Below are 21,182 nucleotides of genomic sequence, written 5' to 3' on the forward strand. Positions count from 1 at the left end.
ATCTTATAGATGAAGAAACTGAGACAAATAGGATTAAATGACTTTTTCTGGTCACATAGCTAGTAAGTATCTGAGACCAGATTTAAACTCAGGAAACCCAGCATTCTATCCACTATGCCACTTAAGTGTCCTCTTGAAGCTAAGGAGTCATCCTCAAATTTTTAAATAATTCCCTTCCCTTTTTCAGTGAATGTCCTGATCTTGTTAAATTTACTTCAACAGTTCTCTTTAACCCTCCTTTTATCCACAGCTATCTTAATCACTTTCCACCTAAATCATTGCCATAACTTCCTAATTTGTCTCCCTGCATCCAATTTCTCTCCTTTTCATTATATACAGCTGCTAAATTGATACTGCAAAGAATAGTTCCAACCATGTTACTCTTTTGTTCAAGGAGTTTCAATGTTTTCCTCTTGCCTCTAGGATAACATACAAACTCCTTTGTTTGACATTCCAAGCCCTTCATAAGCTGGCTCCAGTCTATCTTTCCAGGCTGATTACATTACTCCACCTCATGTACTCTCTGCTCCAGCCAAATTGGACTACTTGCTTTTCCCTGTAAATTCCACTTCCTGTCTGTATTTTTTTAAACATTATTTTATAGATTTCTTTTGATTTTTAAATTTTTACATCATATTCATTTTAATATATCCCTCCCTCTCCTATCTGACATTCTATTTCTTTCTCTCTCCTACCTTTCTCTTTAAAAAGGGGAAGAATTAAAGAATTTTATTTCATATAGCCACAGACAAGCAAAACTTATTCCATATTAGTCACATATACATATATATATATGTCCATATATATATATATATATACTTCTACAAATTAGTCCATCATATTTCTATCATGGAATAAATATTTTTCTTCTTTATAAGCCCTCTGGAATCATGGTTGATTGTTTTGTTTACCAGAATTCTAAAATATTTTAGAATTGTTCATTTTTACTATATTGTATATAGAGAATTTTTACTATGTTGATGTTAAAGGATATTAAAGGTTTTACTCATTTCATTCTGCATCAGTTCATCCAAAACTTTCCACATCTTTTTAAAACCATTTTTTTCTCACTTCTTATAGTCTTATAATACTCCATTGCATTATTAATTTATTCAGCCATTCCCCAATGGATGGGCATCCCCTTAGTCTTCAGTTTTTTTGTTTTTTGTTTTTTGCCAATACACACACACACACACACACACACACACACACACCTGTTATAAACGTTTGGCATATATAGAAGCTTTTCTTTCTTTGATCTCTTTAGTGTACAGACATAATGGTGGTATAGCTAAGTTAAATGGCATACACTATTTAGTAGCTTTTTTGTGCATAATTCCAAATTATAAAAGCTTTTCAAAGTAGTTGGATCCATTCATAGATCCACTAACAATATTAATGTGCTTGTTTTCCTACAACCTCTCAAATATTTTTTTCTTTTCTTTCTTTTCTTTCTTTCCTTTTTTTCTCACTTTCCTCCCCTCTCCTCTTTTCTTATCTCTTCTGTTCCTCTATTTCCCCTACTTTTCCCTCCCCTCTTCTGCCTTTCATCAATCTGATTGGTATAGAAGCTAAGATTTGCTCTAATCTATACATTAGTAATGATTTGGAGCATTTTAAAAATAGATTCTATCTCTATAAATCCCTATCCACATCCTTAGCCCATTTATCAGTTGGGAAATGACTTTGTTTAAAAAATTTTACAGCTTTTACCAGTATCTGGAATTTTCTTTTATTCCTTTTTCACCTCTTCCTCTTAGAACTTTTGCCCTTCAAGGCTCAGTACTCTTCATTTGCCTCAAGAAGCCTTTAGAATTTTCTCACCCTTTTAAATCTCTTTACATTTATTTATTTGCTTATCTCCCATATTTATTTCTCTTTCAACATGTTATATTCCATACACCCCATTAGAGCAAAATCAATTAATCATTTAACATTTAATCACCTACTTTATGCCAAGTACTCTCTTAAACTCTGGGGATGAAAGTACAAAGAATGAAACTATTCTTATTTATAAAGAGTTGATATTCTAATGTAAAGGAGAAGGACTGTCCCACTTTTTTTCATATTCCACAGGACCTACCCTAGATCTTGTCAAATAATGGACAATTAATAAATGCATAATTTGATAAATGGTCAAAGAATATAAACAGACAATTTTCAGATGAAGAAATTAAAACTACTTATAGTCATAGGAAAAAATGCTCTAAATCATTATTGATAAGAAAAATGCAAATTAAGTCTCTGAAATACTAATACACACCTCTCAGATTGGCTAAGATGATAGGAAAAGATAATGATGAATGTTGGAGAGGATGGGGGAAAACTGGAACACTAATACACTGTTGGGAGAACTGTGAACTGATCCAACCATTCTGGAGAGCAATTCGGGAACTATATGCAAAGAGCTATCAAACTGCATACCCTTTGATCCAGTAGTGTCTCTCCTGGAGCTATGTCCAAAGAGATCATAAAAGAGGGAAAAGATCTATGTGTGCAAAAATGTTTGTAGTGACCCTTTTTTAATTATAGCTTTTTATTTACAAAATATATGCATGGGTAATTTTTCAGAATTGACAATTGCAAAATCTTTTGTTCCAATTTTTCCCCTCCTTCCCCCCACCCTCTCCCCCAGATGGCAGGTAGACCAATACATGTTAAATATGTTAAAGTATATGTTAAATGCAATATATGTATACATGTCCATACAGTTATTTTGTTGCACAAGAAGAATCAGACTTTGAAATAATGTATAATTAACCTGTGAAGGAAATAAAAAATACAGGTGGACAAAAATAGAGGGACTGGGAATTCTATGTAGTGGTTCACACTCATTTCTCAGAATTTCTTTCACTCGATGTATCTGGTTCTATTCATTATTGAACAAATAGAACTGGTTTGGTTCATCTCATTGTTGAAGAGAGCCACATCCATCAGAATTGATCATCATATAATATTGTTGTTGAAGTATAATGATCTCTTGGTCCTGTTCATTTCACTCAGCATCCGTTCATGTAAGTCTCTCCAGGCCTTTCTGAAATCCTCCTGCTGGTCATTTCTTACAGAACAATAATATTTCATAACATTCATATACCCCAATTTATTCAGCCATTCTCCAACAGATGGGCATCCACTCAGTTTCCACTGGAATGTGTATCACAACATAACATTTGCACTCTTTTTTGTTGTTGTTTGTTTGCTTTTTGTTTTCTTTCTCATTTTTTGCTTTTTGATCTGATTTTTCTTGTGCAGCATGGTAATTGTGAAAATATGTATAGAACTGTACATGTTTAACATCTATTGGATTATTTGCCATCTAAAGGCAAGTGAGGGGAAAGGAGGAATAAAAATATTTGCAGCACAAGGTTTTGCAAGAGTGAATGTTGAAAATTATTTATGCATATGTTTTGAAAATAAAAAGCTTTAATAAAAAAGTTTAAAAATAAAAATAAATAAATGCATAATTTTTTATGAGTTATTATAGACTTAGACCTGGTAAGATTTTATATGATGTAGGGACTGAGAGAGAATCACATCTAAAGATGGTTCCATGGTTTTGAGTCTGGGTCATTTTGGGAATAAGAAAATTATGGATCCAAAAACAGAAATAGGGATATCTAGAAGAGAAGCTGATGTGGGGTCAGGGGTAGAGAGATAAGCCACATTTATAAGAATTCCTCCTTATAATGATATCTGACATCTATATAGAACTTTAAGAATTGCTATGTGACTTCTGGCCAAGATGGCGGCGTGGAGGTAGACAGCTGCTTGAGCTCCGCGTTTTCTCTCAGAACTTACTTCATGACAAACCTTGGAATTAATGCTTGACCAGAAAAGAAATCCATAAATAATCACCAACAGAAGACATCCTTGAAATTCGCCAGAAAAAGTATGTTTGCTCGGGGTACAAATCCCCAAATGTAACTTTGGAAATCTGCTTATGTAGGTATGGATGGGGGCAATTTATTGGAAATATTAATATTAATTCTTCCTAAAGTCCCCAGTAGGATAAATGAAATGAAATACTTACAAAATACAGCCAAAATGAAAAAGTATGCCTTCCACTAGACAGCTAGATCAGAGAAAGGAGCACCATTGTATTTAGGGGATTGGAGAACAGTATATAGAGCTAGAATGTAGAACAATAGAATGAATGAAAGAAAGAAGATGAAAAGATTGTTATAGATGATCTGGTCTGAGCCTTTTATTTTACACATGAGCAAACTCAAGTCAAGAGAGGAAAAGTGAATTGCTCAAAGTCACATAAATGAGATTTATTGAAGCCTGGATTTGAACCCTAGTCTGCTGACTCTGAACCAGTGCACTTTCTATTATATACCACATGACTGCCTCAAAGAATCAAGTTTTCAGTTGATTCTAGGGCATGGTCATTGAGAGACAATCATTTCAAGATCACATTACAAGATCTGAACACATCTGGCTTAGCTTAGAATTTGAAAGGCATAGCTTCATTCCCAAGCCTCTGGAATGGAAGTTAATTCTCTGTCTCTCAAGAGCTAATCCAATTCCAATGGATCAATGATGGACAGAATCAGCTACATCCAGAAAAGGAATACTGGGAAATGAGTGTAAACTGTGAGCATTTTTTTTTGTTTTTCTTCCCAGATTATTTTTACCTTCCAAATACAATCCTTCCTTTGCAACAACAACAACAACAAAATTCGGTTCTGCACATATATATTGTACCTAAGATATACTATAACACATTTAATATGTATGGGAATGCCTGCCATTTAGGTGAGGGGGTGAAGGGAAGGAGGGGAAAAACTCGGAACAGAAGGGAGTACAAGGGATAATGTTGTAAAAAAAAATTACCTATGCATATGTACCTGTCAAAGAAGATGTTATAATTATAAAAATTAATAATAAAAAAAGAAGCTTAGCTTTGAATGATGGAACAGGAAAAAAAATTCTCTGTCTCTCTGTCTGAGTCTATCTGTCTGTCTTTCTCTCTGTCTCCCTGCCTCTTTCTCATCCTCCCTCCCTTCCTTCCTATCCCATCAAGAGAGAAAACATATATGTCAATAATTATATAAAAAATATATAAATGCAGGGTAATTTTGGAGGTAGAAATAAATAGCTGAAGGTATCTAAAAAGATCTAATATAGAGGACATCTTTTAAGCTAAACATACCCTTTTTTAAAAAAATTTCTTTTATATTTTATCTTTTTCTACTGTCTCAATGGAATTACTTTTAGAGTTTTTACTTTATTTGGCTTTATGCCTACCTACACTAGGACCTAAGAAAAGTATCTATTTATAATCTGTGTTGTAATCATTGCTATTTGTATTTGTAGTTACAGCTTTACACTATAGGTTTGAAAAGTGTGTACTCTAGTTATTTGAAGGTATAAGATGTATCTGTTTAAATTAAAGGGATAGGCTCAAAAATGGGCTTGTGATGCCATTAGCATTGCATGCTATTGAATGGGAGGATTTCTTTTATCACTGCAAGTCAGTATATTCTTAGAAACTTGTAGTCTTAGAGATTTGTCTGGGCTTCTGAGAAGCTAAGTGACTTGCCCAGAAGCCTAACATGGGACTGGACTCTAGATCTTCCTGCCCCGCAAGGCAATATCTGTATTTACTAGGAAATACTGTCTTATATTAAGCTAAAAGGTCTCTATATTATCCATGTTCATTTTAGTCCTGTATAATCTATAAATAGTCCCTATCCTTTAAAAGTGACTATGCGTGTATTTGTAAGTTCTCAATGACATAGAACCTTACAGTTTGAAGAGACCATAAAGATCATCTAGTGCAATTCATAGCTGAAAAGAAATACCCATCACCTGAATTCTAATGAGTGGTCATTTAGCCTCTTCTTGATAATCTCCAGTGATAGGAAATTCACTATCTGTTAACAGTATCACATTTTTCTTTTGGATAGCTCCATAGTTAGTCAGTTTTCTATTCTGATACCACATCCCCATGTTTGAGGTGACTTTGGTTTCTCAAAGGCTACACACTACTATGAATTGTGGAAGTTTTCATCACTAGAAAGGACTTGAGTTTGATGCAATGGTGGACTATGTCCTTGTCTTCTAGGGACTACATTAGCTCTGTCCAGAAAGATGCATTACTATAAGATTGACTTCCAGGGGACATATTTTCAGAGAAAGACACAATCTGTCATAATCTCATGATAATTTCGAAGAACAAATAATGAAACATATAACCCTCCCTATGATAGCAAACTACTTGGACAAAGTGCTATATATGTTGTCATAAAGAAGTTTTTACTTAATTGTTATTCTTAGTAAGAAGAGAAGGTTCAGTTTACAAGGAAAAATAATTCCTTTCACCTCCCACCCCCAGAAATGACTGCAATATAAAAATAGCATCTAATAAAACATAGAAAAGCTGACACCTATGCTGTGTCTTGAATTTTCATAGGGAGCTCAGGAAGTGGAAAAAAAGAGAAATACATACAGGTATAGGAAGATAAGTTTTGATAGAAAATGGGATTGATAGAAAGAATGTTGACTTTTTCTGACAACTAATAGTCCAAATAAGTAAGTTGGAGCTAAGTCATGGAGAGAATTGTATACTAGTCCTAGAAGAAATAGGGGAACCTTTGAAGGTTTTTTAGTAAAGTTACATAGCTAAAACTTTACCTTAGAAAGATTGTGGTGACAGGTATGTATGTTAAAAAGAGGCTGACAGGGGCAACTAAGTGATGCAGTGGATAGAGCACCAGCCCTGAAATCAGGAGGACCTAAATTCAAATTTGGCCTCAGACACTTAAGACTTTCTAATTGTATGGCCCTGGGCAAGTCACTTAACCCCAATTGCCTCAGCACAAAAAAAAAAAAAAAAAAAAAAAAAAAAAAGGCTGACAGAATAGAAAGACCAATGAAAAGGCTATTTTAATAGCTGCAATAGTTTTCAACAAGCCTCCATAAAAAGTGTAGGATGTAGACACCATGTGAATGGAAGGAGAGGGTTCTACAAGGAATTCTGTGGAAGCAGAAAAGGATTTGGCAAGAGATTACAAGTGAAAGATGATGAAGTAAGGAGAAGAATCAAAGATGATTTCTGGGTTATAAACTTGGGTTGCTGAGATGATGATGATTTCCTAAATAGAACCAGAAGAGTTTCAAGAAAGGAAGATATAGGGGAAGAGGTGTAGGAATAAGTAAGAAATACAATGAATTTTATTTTAGAAATATTGAATATGAATTGCAAACTGGACATACATGTCCAGATGTTCAGGAGACATAAGATAAGATTTCAAGAAGGAGGTTAGGGCAAGATACATAATTTGGGAAATTTCTTGAGTAGAGTGATATTTGAAATTAAAGGAATGGGGGAGACCACCAAAGCAGAGGGTATAGGAAATACATCTTAGTATAACCTAATGATTGGTTAACAGTGCAGCAGTCATTTCAAAATTAGCTTTCTGACTTCAATCTGGATTGTTCAGATAGATTAAAGTGGAAAAATAAATATGTTATCCTTCATTCTTGAAGAGGATCAAAATGACATCACTATGTTAGAGTCAAGTTACAGGGTAATCGACTATGGCTGATCAGACCAATATGAGCCTGGAATACCCTCTCACAGGTTGGGGACAAACAATCTATGTGGATATTTGGGGCAGATTCTCTAAATTTGTGTATCTTGCATTTCTTTTAAGCTTCTTCAATTCTATTTTGCTCATAAAGCACAGCACCTTCTCCAATGAGGGCACAATATACTGAATGATCCTGTTCCAGTATCTCCCAAAGTTCTTAAGAGAAACTTGATCACTCTTGAGAGTGTCCTGTATCACTTTTTCTGACTGCCATGTGAGCACTTGCCCTGGGTGAGTTCTCTTTTTGGCAAATGTACATTTGGCATTTGAACAATGTGGCCCACCCAATAGAGTTGTGCTCTCTTAATAGACTTTGAATGCTTATCAGTTAAGTTTCAGAAAGGACCTCAGTGCCTGGAACCTTAAGCTGTCAGGTGATTTTCAGAAAATTCTTAAGACAATTTAAATGGAAGCATTTCAGTTGTCTGGCATGGCACTGATTTACTGTCCAGGTTTCACAGGTGTATAATAATGAGGTCATCACAATGGCTCTGGCTCTGTAGACTTTGGTAGTCTAGTATTTGGGAGTCTAATGTCTCTTCTCTGTCATACTTTCCTTTGGAAATTTCCCAAACACTGAGATAGCTTTGGCAATGTATGTATCAATGCTATTAGCAATGTGTACATACTTGGAAAGTAAAAGGCAAGTGAACTTCTGTACAGCATTCAAAACTAACCCATTTGATCATATAATCATCTTAATAGTTACAGAAAAATCATTTGATAAAATCCAACATCCATTTCTATTAAAAACACGTAAGAGTATAGGAATAAGTGGACTTTTCCTTAAAATAATCAGTAGCATCTATTTAAAACCATCAATATGCATCATATGTAATGGGGAAAGATTGCAACCATTCCCATTAAGATCAGGGGTGAAACAAGGTTGTCCACTATCACCATTACTATTCAATATTATATTAGAAATGCTAGTTTTGGCAATAAAAGTGGAGAAAGAGATTAAAGGAATTAGAGTAGGTAATGAGGAAACCACATTATCACTCTTTGCTGATGATATGATGGTATATGTATAGAATCCCAAAGATTCAACTAAAAAGCTATTAGAAATAATCCACACCTTAGCAAAGTTGCAGGATACCAAATAAACTCACACAAATCATCAGCATTCTTATATGTCACTAACAAAATCCAACAGTTAGAGTTACAAAGAGAAATTCCATTTAAAGTAACTATCAATAGTATAAAATATTTAGGAATCTATCTTCCAAGGGAAAATCAGAAACTATATGAGAAAAACTACAAAACACTTTCCACACAAATTAAGTCTGATTTAACCAATTGGAAAAATATTAAATGCTCTTGTATGCTGGAACTCTATCTTCCCAGGAATCAGCCGGAGTCAGGATCACTAAACATCTTTATTTTTTTTTTTTTTTAAATGTTTTTTTTTTATTTTATTTAGAATTTTTTTTCACAGTATATATGCATGAGTAATTTTTTTTTATATTATCCCTTGTATTCATTTTTCCAAATTATCCCCCCCTCTACTCCCTCCCCTTGATGACAGGCAATCCCATATATTTTACATATGTTACAATATAACCTAGATACAATATATGTGTGTAAATACCATTTTCTTGTTGCACATTAAGTATTAGATTCTGAAGGTATAAGTAACCTGGGTAGATAGACAGTAGTGCTAACAATTTATATTCACTTCCCAGTGTTCCTTCTCTGGGTGTAGTTATTTCTGTCCATCATTGATCAACTGGAAGTGAGTTGGATCTTCTTTATGTTGAAGATATCCACTTCCATCAGAATACATCTTCATACAACATTGAAGTGTACAGAGATCTTCTGGTTCTATTCATTTCACTCAGCATCAGTTGATGTAAGTCTCTCCAAGCCTCTCTGTATTCCTCCTGCTGGTCATTTCTTACAGAGTAATAATATTCCATAACCTTCATATACCATAATTTACCCAACCATTCTCCAATTGATGGACATCCATTCATCTTCCAGTTTCTAGCTACAACAAAAAGAGCTGCCACAAACATTTTGGCACATACAGGTCCCTTTCCGCTCTTTAGTATTTCTTTGAGATATAAGCCCAATAACAGCAATGCTGGGTCAAAGGGTATGCACAGTTTGATAACTTTTTGGGCATAGTTCCAAATTGCTCTTCAGAATGTCTGGATTCTTTCACAATTCCACCAACAATAAACATCTTTATTCTTGATCTTTTATGGTCAAGGTCAGGGGATTAGGTCTAGCAATCTTACACACACCTTCCTCCCTCAAACGCCAGGAGAGACTGACCAAGCATCAGTGTCACAATTTCCTCTTCCTCCTCCTACTCCTCCCACACACGTCACTTCCCCCTCTTTGTCCCACCAATCAAGTCAGCACAGAATAGATGGGAAGGGTCAACCTTCAAACAAGTTAATATGGAACCATCCAATTGGCAATTAGTCTCACGTGCTCCATTATCCAAGTGCATTTGCTCAGTTCTAGCCCTTTAAACTCTTGGATAAGGTGAGCAAATATAATAAAGATGACAATACTACCTAAACTAATCTATTTATTTAGCGCTATACCAATCAGACTCCCAAAAAAACTATTTTAATGACCTAGAAAAAATAACAACAAAGTTCATATGGAAAAACAAAAGGTCAAGAATTTCAAGGGAATTAATGAAAAAAAAAATCAAATGAAGGTGGCCTAGCTGTACCAGATCTAAAATTATATTATAAAGCAGTAGTTACCAAAACCATTTGGTATTGGCTAAGAAATAGACTAGTTGATCAGTGAAACAGGTTAGGTCCAAAGGACAAAATAATTGATAACTCTAATAACCTAGTGTTTGACAAACACAAGGACCCCAGCCTTTGAGATAAGAACTCAATGTTTGACAAAAATTGCTGGGAAAATTGGAAATTAATATGGCAGAAACTAGGTATTGACCCACACTTAGTACCATACAAGAAGGTCAGGTCAAAATGGGTTCAGGACCTAGGAATAAAGAATGAGATTATAAATAAATTAGAGGACCAGAGGATAGTTTACCTCTCAGACCTGTGGAAGAGGAATGAATTTATGTCCAAAGAAGAATTAGAGATCATTATTGATCACAAAGTAGAAAACGTTGATTATATCAAATTGAAAAAGTTTTTGTACAAACAAAACTAATGCAGATAAGATTAGCAGGGAAACAATAAACTGGGAAAACATTTTTACAATGAAAGGTTCCGATAAAGGCCTCATTTCCAAACATATATAGAGAATTTACTCTAATTTATAAGAAATCAAGCCAATCTCCAATTGATAAATGGTCAAAGGATATGAACAGACAATTCTTGGATAAAGAAATTGAAACTATTTCTAATCATATGAAAAGATGCTCCAAGTCATTATTAATCAGAGAAATGCAAATTAAAACAACTCTGAGATACCACTATATACCTGTCAGATTGGCTAGAATGACAGGGAAAGGTAATGTAGAATGTTGGAGGGGATGTGGGAAAACAGGGACACTGATACATTGTTGGTGGAACTGTGAATACATCCAGACATTCTGGAGAACAATTTGGAACTATGTTCAAAAAGTTATCAAACTGTGCATACCCTTCGACCCAGCAGTGTTGCTACTGGGTTTGTATTCCAAAGAGATCTTAAAGAAGGGCAAGGGACCTGTATGTGCAAGAATGTTATGGCAGCCCTCTTAGTAGTGGCCAGAAACTGGAAGCTGCGTGGATGCCCATCAATTGGAGATTAGCTGAATAAATTGTGGCATATGAATATTATGGAATGTTATTGTTTTGTAAGAAATAACCAGCAGGATGAATACAGAGAGGTTTGGAGAGATTTACATGAACTGATGCTGAGTGAAATGAGCAGAACCAGGAGATCACTATATACTTCAGCAATGATGCTGTATGAAGATATATTCTGATTGAAGTGGATATCTTCAACATAAAGATCTAATTCACTTCCAGTTGATCAATGATGGACAGAAACAGCTACAGCCAGAGAAGGAACACTGGGAATTGAATGTAAACTGCACTATTGTCTTTCTACCCAGGTTACTTATACCTTTGGAATCCAATTCTTACTGTGCAACAAGAAATTTGGTTTTACACACATATATTTTATCTAGGTTATACTGTATACATTTAATATGTATGGGATTGCCTGACATATAGGGGAGGGAGGAGAGAGAGGAAGGGGAAAATTTGGAAAAGTGAATACAAAGGATAATGTTGTAAAAAAAAAATTACTCATACATATGTACTGTCAAAAAAATATAATTGTAAAATTAAAAAAAAAAAAAAAGAAATGACCAACAGGATGATTTCAGAAAGGCCTGGAGAGACTTACATGAATTGATGCTGAGTGAAATGAGCAGGACCAGGAAATCGTTGTATACTTCAACAACAATACTATATGATTCTCAATTCTGATGGATGTGTACCTCTTCAACAATGAGATGAACCAAATCGGTTTCAATAGAGAAGTAATGAACTGAACCAGCTATACCCAGCAAAAGAACTCTAGGAGATGATTATGAACCACTGCATAGAATTCCCAATTCCTCTAATTTTGTCCATCTGAATTCTGGATTTCTTTCACAGGCTAATTGTACACTATTTCAAAGTCTGATTTTTTTTGTACAGCAAAACTGTTTGGACATGTATACATATATTGTATTTAATTTATACTCTATCATATTTAACATGTATTGATCAACTTGCCATCTGTGGAGGGGGGGAAGGAGGGGAAAAATTAGAACAAAAGGTTTGGCAATTGTCAATGTTGTAAAATTACCCATGCATATATCTGGTAAATAAAAACTATTAAAGAATTAAAAAACAAATAAAACAAAACAAAACAAAAACTTCTCCATTTGGTGTAACTGATGGTTCCACATATGGATGGTGAGGTGCTAGTTGATGGAACACTTGTGTTTTCTTATTGTTCATTGTTAGGTTAAAATTAGCACAAGCAGCAGAGAATCAAACTGTATTTTGTTGCATCTAAACTTCAGAAATTGCATTGATTTCACAATCATCTGGAAACAAACAAACAAACAAACAAAAAAACAAACACCAATATTCCCTTCACTTTAAAGTATTCATTTGCAGCCTTTTCAAATTGAAGAATTTACTATCTGTTTTAGCTGACATTGATGCCCTGTTTATCCTCAATGAAGGTATATGACAACGTTGCTGAAAACATCATGTTCAAAAGCACAGGAACAAATACACAGCCTTGTTTTATTCCATTGATGATTGGGAAATGATGAGGACATCATCCATTATCCAGAACTCAGGGACTCTCATCAGATTTGGCTCAAAGAGGGAACAACATACACACTCAATTGAGTATAGAAATCTATCTTACCCTGCTGGGTAGGAAGGGAAAGGGAGATGGAAAGAGGAAGGGTAATAGGAGAAAGGGCATATTGGAGGAGGGGATAGTCAAAAGCAAAACACTTTTGAGGAGTGACAAGGTGAAAGGAAGGAGAATGTAGAATAAATAGGGAAATAAGTTAGCAATGATTATTGTGAAAAGAATTCTGAAGTAAATTTCTCTGATAAAAGTCTCATTTCTCAAACATATGCATAACTGAGTCAAATTTATAAAAAATAAGAGCCATTCCCCAATTGATGAAGTATCAAAAGTTATGAACCATTTTCAGATAAAGTAATCAAAGCTATTTATAGCTACATGCAAAAAAATGATCTCACTATTGATTGGAGAAAAAAGGAAAATGACAAGTGTTGAAGGGACAATAGAGGAAATGAAATATTAATGCATTGTTGGTGGAATGCAAATTAATCCAACCATTCTATAGAGTAATTTGGAAAAATACCAGTAATAAGCATGCATCCCCAAAAAATATTAAAAAAAAAAAAAGGAAAAGCACCTATATGTACAAATTTTTTTTGTTTTTCTCAGCTCTTTTTTTCAGGGGAAAGAATTACAAATTGAGGGGTTGCCTAACAACTGGGGAATGGTTGAACAATTTGTAATATGTGGTTATAATAGGATATTATAGTGCTATAAGAAATGATGATCAGTATGCTCTCAGAAAAATTTTTTAAAAAGACTTCCATGAGCTTATGAAAAGTGAATTGTACTGTGTACAAAGTAACAGCAATATTGTAAGATGATCAGTTGTGAATGATTGCTATTCTCAGCAATACAATGCTCTAAGACAACTTTAAATGACTTATGGTACAAAATTCTACCCATATCCAGAGAAAGAACTGATTGTGTCTGGAAGCAGACTGAAGCATAGTTTTTTCTTTTTACTTTATTTTTCTTAAGATTTTTTTTGGGGGGAAGGGAGAATATGTTTTCTTTCACAACCATGACTTTTATGGACTATTTTGCATGACTTTCCGTTTGTCTTATAAATGAAGGAATTGGAGAGAAAGGAAAGGAGAGAATCTGGAATTCAAAGTTTTAAAAGCAAATGTTAAACATTATTTTACATATGACCATGAAAATAGAATATTAAATAATAATTTTTTAAAAAGAATTTCCTTCTTAGTCAATATGCCTGGTAATTCTTGATTTTTCTTTAATATGTCACTTTCAGTTTCAAGGTACTTTATTGCTAATACCTAGCAGATAAAGTATATTATCACTCAGAGAGATTTGGGGTGGTCAACACAATAAGAAAAGGCAGAAGAGGGGGAAGATGTAGACATGTTAATAAAGAAATCTCTATGCCCCTCTCTAGATAACAACTGGCCAAGAATTCAGGCAGTGTCTATTTGTCTTTAGTACTATATAACAAATAACAAAGGGTCACTGAAAACCTTAATTATCAGTCACTAAAGTGATTTTTGTCACAGCAACTTCAATCACACATGTATTCTAATCACAAATAACAAGATGGATTTGAAATGAATTTGGCTCCTAATGCCCCTTTGATGGTCAGTGGCCTCAGAAAATGGAAGTATCATTTATAGGATATGTGCTAAATCAATGTAGCCTTTTTATAAATATATGAAAGGACAAAATTAACATTTCACTAAAACAAATTGCCTCAACAAAATCTTTTTTCCTGAACTAATTGTTAAAAATGTCTGAAAGAATAAGATTTAAACTTGATGGCAACAGAATTCTCTATGACAGGGGAAGTCATAGCAAATGTAAAAAAAAAAAAAAAAATTAAAAAATATTAAAGATTAAAAAAAGCTTACCAATGTGCTTTGAATATACATCAGAACATATATTTTCTGTTTAACTATTAAGAAATTAATTAAGGATGATTCACTTAAGGCCCTATCTAGTATCACTTGAAAAAATTTGGTTGCGAATACAAAAATGTCAGAACAAAGAACTTCCTTAAGGAAATAGCTTTTCCAATTTCCCTACCTCTAATTTCCCCCTTAGAAAAAATAAGAAAGCTAACTGACAAAAACAACTTAAAGTCATATCATTAAATGACATTAATCTACACATTGATCATGAATTGTACCTACTTCTTGACAGAAAGGTTATGGATTCAAAATACAGAATGACACATATTTGGATATGGATAGAGTTGTTATATTTGTCTATGAATATGTGTTGAGTATAGAAAATAAATGTATGTTAATTGAACAATAAACATAAAACCACCTTGTGTCAATTTCATTAAACTTTTTATCAGAGAAGATCAGAGAAGAAGATCAGAAGCTATGAAATATCTGTATTTAGTCAGGCTGGAGGAAGACAACATAATAGAGTGAACAGCATGTTGTGTCAAAAAAACCTAGCTGGATAACCATAGGAAAATTAACTAACAACTCAACCTCAATTTCATCTTCTGTGAAACAGGAATAACAGTATCAGTAACATCAATCTTATTGGGTTGCTATGAAACCCAAATAAAAGAAATATACTTAAATGAAATATATTTAAAATGTTTTGCAATATTTATTGTACTTTATATAACTATCAATTATTATTACACAGAAAATAATCAACAGAGATATGGTAGAGTTGCTTAGACTCCAGGCTTTAGCAACTCAGACAATTACAATTAGTTGAATACCTTGTATGCCAAAAACTTTCTACATCTTGTGAGGAGAAGAAATAAAAAACTCAACAATACCTTGGATGAATGGAAAATACACCTACACAGAGGATATCTATATCATCTATATCTACATGTAGATATAGATATATTAAAAATAACTAATTTGTAAATGTCATAAGGAAGTGATTCACTAACTAGTTAAATGCTTCAGAAAACAGAATAGGAAAGAGAAATTCTGGTGTGACTAGGAAAAGAAAATTGCCTGAGACAATATTTGGCCTTGGCTTTGAAGAATGGGTCATAGTTAATAGTCACAGAATCTAAATAGATTTTAAGTTCTAAGAGAGTAAGAAGTATTTATTTAAATTTTGCATTTTACCCAGCACAACAATCATCTTCATAAATGCTTACTGAATTGAATGAACTCAAAGCTTCTCAATGGTCACCTAGTACAGGAGTGTCAAATATTCTCTGCCCACTTATAACACTCTCAAATATATTCTAAATCAGATTAAAATGTAGTGCTTTTATGATTTTAATAAGTTGGTGTATGAATAAAAAAAGACCCTTTAAACATGTACAATTTTTAAGTCATTATTCTGCTCATAGGAATTCTTATATATGATTTAGTAGACCCATTTGTATTTTGAGTTTGACACCACTTATCTAATTCAATTTATGTCTGGAACAGTAATCCTCCACTACATCATAAAACAGGGATTCTCAAATTATGGTACACTGGCCAGATGCGGCCCGCTGAGGACGTTTATGTGGCCCTCCTGGTTATGGCAAATGGGCTGAGGGGCAGAGACAGAGTGTGAGTTTTTGTTTTAACTATAGTCCGGCCCTCTAACAGTCTGAGGGACAGTGAACTGACCCCTATTTAAAAGTTTGAGGATCACTGTCATAAAGGAATTAATCAAGCTTCCTCTAGAAGTGCTTCAGAGTTGAGGAGCTCATCATTTCCTGAGGTAATTCATTGGGACATCTCTAAGTATGGGGAAATTTTTCCTTGTATTGAGCTGAATTACGTCTTTATAATTTCTTTCTCTTGTTCCTAGTTCTGTCATCTGGAATTCAACAATCCCTCTTCTCATAGGATGAAACTAGACTTAGAAGAGTGCTTTGTGATCATTAATTTCTAATTCCTTAGTTTACAGAAAAGAAAACAGATCTAGAGATGCTAGACTTGTTTAGAGTTATATCATATAACTACTAAATTTATGAAAGAGGATCCAAATAATAATAATAATTAGCATTTATATCGAATTTTAGGCTTGTATACATGCATGTGTGTATATGTATAAAATACATATAATATATTTATATATCATATATATATGTAGTGGTATATGGAGGGGAAAGAGAAAGAGAAAGAAAGAAAAGAAACAAAAAGAAAAGAAAAGAAAGAGATTAAATGAATTACCAAGGTCAGACCACATGTAAAATAAGATTTTAATTCAGCTCTTCTTGACCTTCCTGCTACCTCATGGCATGATAGCCCTTCATATTTTGAGGTTTGATGAGATGTTACACCAATATCTTATTCTCTTTGGGGATTAAACATCTCTAGTTTCTTTGAATACACCTTGTATCACTTAGTCTTGAGAACCCTTATCAGCCTTATCTTCTTGAAGATACATTCCAACCTGCCAAAGATCTTACTACAAAATGCCTAAAACTGAACATAATAAAACATTTGTAGTCTAACCAGGAATATGGTAACACCAATACTTCCTTTGACATAAACTCTATTAATGCAACAAAAGATCTCTTTAGCTTTTTTCATTGTCATATCATACTGATAATTTTTGATCTTTTTAAAGAAAATCTTTTTGTATTTTTATACTCTTAATGACTCTTAATGAGTTTTCAGTTAACTAAAACTTTCAGCTCTTATCAAATGAATAATTTTCTGGCCATATCTTTAATTTATATTATATGCTTGATTTTTTTTGACTGTGTATAGTATTTTACATTAATTTCCATTAAGTAGCCCAGGAGAGTGATAGTCTCTTCAGAGTGTGAAAAGTAATCCGGGTTCTTAAAATCTATTACAGTAAGTTCTAGTTGTTTCTCTCAAAATAGAAAGACATTAAGTAATGGACCAGTAATGTTCCAGTTATCCAAAGTGCAACCCAGTCATTTCATTAGGATTTTAGTCATGCGGTAATAATTTTTTTCTTTGTGGGAAAAGGGAACATAGCAACTCATAAGGACCTTTTATTAAGATATAGAGGATTTGGCATATATGTTAATGGAAAAAGCATACATATGGTACTTGTGGATCATGGATTCTTAGAGTTTTGAAGTATATGAATTTCAATTAATTAGATTTATGCAATGGCAATAGCTTATTATCAGGTTTTTTGATTGATAGGAAGGGTAAGGGAAGTATTCTAGTTGATTACATTCATAAGAAAACATATGATAAAGTTGGGAATGTGTAAAGAGATCAACTTGATTTGGCAAATGGGTAGCATGAAGTAATTTTTAAAAAATAAAGTTAGATACAAAATCAAGTGAAAATTATGTGCTACTTGCTATTTAAGTCCTATAAAATTTTAGAGGAAGAACAGTCAGGCCAGACTGGAGTTATCATTAGCAAGCCATTTGAAGGACATCAGATTAGAGCAAAGCCAACAATACAACCTTCCCTTCTTCACACACCTCTTCTTCACAGTCACTTGGGTAGTTACAGAATTCAAGGTGTCACAGAGTCAAAGAACATTCTATGCTAGTCTGTCTGATGTTTCTTTATTATGTTCCCATAGTTTATGATAAATGATAATTAATATTTATATAACATTTTCAGGTGTATAAAGTCCTTTCTCCACAGTTATCTTATGCTATAGATATTGTAAATGTTATAACTTCGGATCTAGAAAAACAGTAAATTGAACCTGAGAGGGGTTAAATGACTTGCCCAATATTGCATAATTAAATGTTAGAACTGAGATTAAAATCCAAGTGTCTCAACCCCAATTTCTGGTATTTTCCTCCTAAACAAAGTAAAACCTATTTCTTAAAGATGTTGATGTCATTAAAGTGCCAAAGTAAAACACAGTGCTAGAGAAACTGATGGGTATGAGAATCCTTATTGTTTGTCTTCTGTCAGATTTACCTTTAAGTTTAAAAAAAAAAATCTAGCTACTACTAAAAACAATTGCGTCAAATCATTTTACTCTGCATTTCAGAAGTCAAGTTTGCCTAACACATATGAAATGAAGAACTATATCAAATATTTGGTCAGTGTAGACAGCCAAATCAGTTCAGCAAAAATTTTCTATTGCTTAAGAGTTAGAGCAGAACATCTTAAGCTGGGATCCATAATCATTATCCAAAAATATTTTAATACCTATGTATGTCCAGTAATTTTTTAGTTGTGTTTGGCTTCATGACCCTATTTAGGGGTTTTCTTAGCAATTACTGGAGTGTTGACCATTTCCTTTTCCAAATCCTTTTCCAGATGAACAAACTGAAGTCAAAAGGGTTGTTATTTCCCCAGGGTCACACAATTAGCAAGTGACTGATGAAAGATCAGGAAGATGAGTCTTCTTGACTCTTAACTGCTAAGTAGCACTTTATCTACTGTACTCCTTCACTGCCCTTTGATAACTATATTCCAAACTAAGTGGTTTCTTTTGTAATCTTATGCAATTGATTTTATTCATTTAAAATATTATTCTGAGGCTTCATCAGATTGTCATAAATAAGATTAAGTAGTTAAGTGTTCCTACTCTAAAGGTCCTCACTAAGTATCCTACCACTAAGTCTAACAGCCCAATAAATAAGGTTAAGAAAATGATCCAGTTACTCACATTTGACTAGTCTCCTATTAGGGAACCCTGTCAATAACATGACTGATAACAAATATTCTTTTATCTTGACTTTGTCTAAGTTCTAAGCTCTCTTTCTCTTGAATCTGTTAACTACCCCTATGAAGTTAAGCAATCTACTTAGCCTTTGTAGACCTCAGTATTCCTCACCTGTGAAATAAGGATTTAGAACCAGATAATCTCTAAGATCTTTTCCAGCTCTAAATCTTTCATTCTATGACCCAAAATGGAAATAAAAATGAAAAAAGTTGGGTCAGTCTGACAATTAAAAGTATTTTGATGTAAATTTAATTTATTTAAATCTAAATGTACTAAACCTATTTACAGAACATATCAGAAAACTAGTAACAGTCCTAGGTCTTTGACAGGTCTGTTGGTCCTTTGAAAACAAAACATTTCTATAAGATGTATCTTCTATGTTCCCCATAAATACATACCACCATAACTTATCACCCAGGTAACCAGGGCCTTCAATCAGCCTTACCCATGGCCAACACTGTGATAATTCTAACCTGTTTCCACAGAGATATTTAAGATCCTAAAGTTTCTTTTTCTTCCTAATGTTTTTGTAAGAATAAGAAAGTAAGCTAGAACACTGTAGTCAATGCCCATTTAGAATATGCCATTGCTATTAACTAATGCAAAGATACCAAGATCAGAGCTTCTAAGACTTCTAGGGACATTTGCTATTTATTGTGGTTGTGGATTTTCTTATCTAGACTTCCATGTAAAAAAATTATAATTTTCCCCATAGAGTAGAAAACAGTATTTCAAATTTCTCTCCAGTTATCTTTTACCTTTGTCTTAGGAGTCTCACCCATTTAGAACAATATGCAGAATAATAACCAAAAAAAGGTGAAATCTCTATTGTCCATTCTGCTGGTAAATGGACTAAGTAAGCAAAACAGGTAAATAATTCAGCACTACAATCCATTTCTATCTCTCCTCCTAAAGATTCTGAACTTTCCATTCTAAGTTATTGTCTGACTACACATTGATTCAAAATCCTGCCTATTAAATAAATGAACTAAAGATCAGGGCATGACAACTTAAAGAGGTAACCATTATCCCTGTTCTAGATTGTAGAATTAATACTTACTTTTCTTTTTCTTAGAGGAAATTCCCATTCACTAATGGAGAAGCAGATAGCTTCACCCCAGGAAGGCAAGGATAGGGAAGGGGTTTTTTCCCTCCAATCTTTTATTTGCTTATGTTTCGTCATTACAGACGTACTGATGCAGAAAATGGGCACTATCAGAAAGCTATGAGAAACACCTTAAGATTTGAATTATCTCAGCAGAGAAGCTGGAAAACGAGGGCCTAGCAGGCAGGCCTGACGTCCTGCTTAAGCAGATTGTCTGTGTGGAGGCTTTATTACTGCTGCAGATTTAGAACCTATGAAAAGGGTTTCTGTGCCCTGCTTCTGGATGGAGACTATTGCATCACCAGGAATTCCTCTTCTCTAACACATATTAACCAATGCTCCTTAATTAGCACTTGCTATTTTATTTTGGGTCAGTAACGTCATGTTTTCTGTTCATTGTGTGTGTGTGTGTGTTTTTTTTTTTTTTAATCTCTTAAAACTAGAAAGAATGACATAAAATAATAATTCCAAGGTTGTGACTCTTTTGGTATGCACTGAGCATCCAGTGGTCAGTGAGCGTGATTTGTTCACTTTAAGTTCTCAAGTGAACTCAGAAAGTCTCAGGTTTTGATTTGACCACATTTCCAAATCACAGTTCTGACTAG

The 21,182-nt window shown here is 33.7% G+C and overlaps 1 protein-coding gene across 1 annotated transcript in view; it reads right to left on the reverse strand.

The window, feature by feature from the left end:
• BMP2 (bone morphogenetic protein 2) overlaps nt 1-20,594 on the reverse strand; it is a 44,838-nt gene extending 24,244 nt beyond the window's left edge. The window contains exon 1 of the mRNA XM_074287896.1: nt 20,533-20,594. The gene's annotated coding sequence lies outside the window, so the exon portion shown is untranslated. The remainder of the gene's footprint in view (nt 1-20,532) is intronic.
• Nucleotides 20,595-21,182: the final 588 nt, after the last annotated feature.

The sequence above is a fragment of the Sminthopsis crassicaudata genome, chromosome 2, assembly GCF_048593235.1.
Source record: "Sminthopsis crassicaudata isolate SCR6 chromosome 2, ASM4859323v1, whole genome shotgun sequence".
NCBI classification, from domain to species: Eukaryota; Metazoa; Chordata; class Mammalia; order Dasyuromorphia; family Dasyuridae; genus Sminthopsis; species Sminthopsis crassicaudata.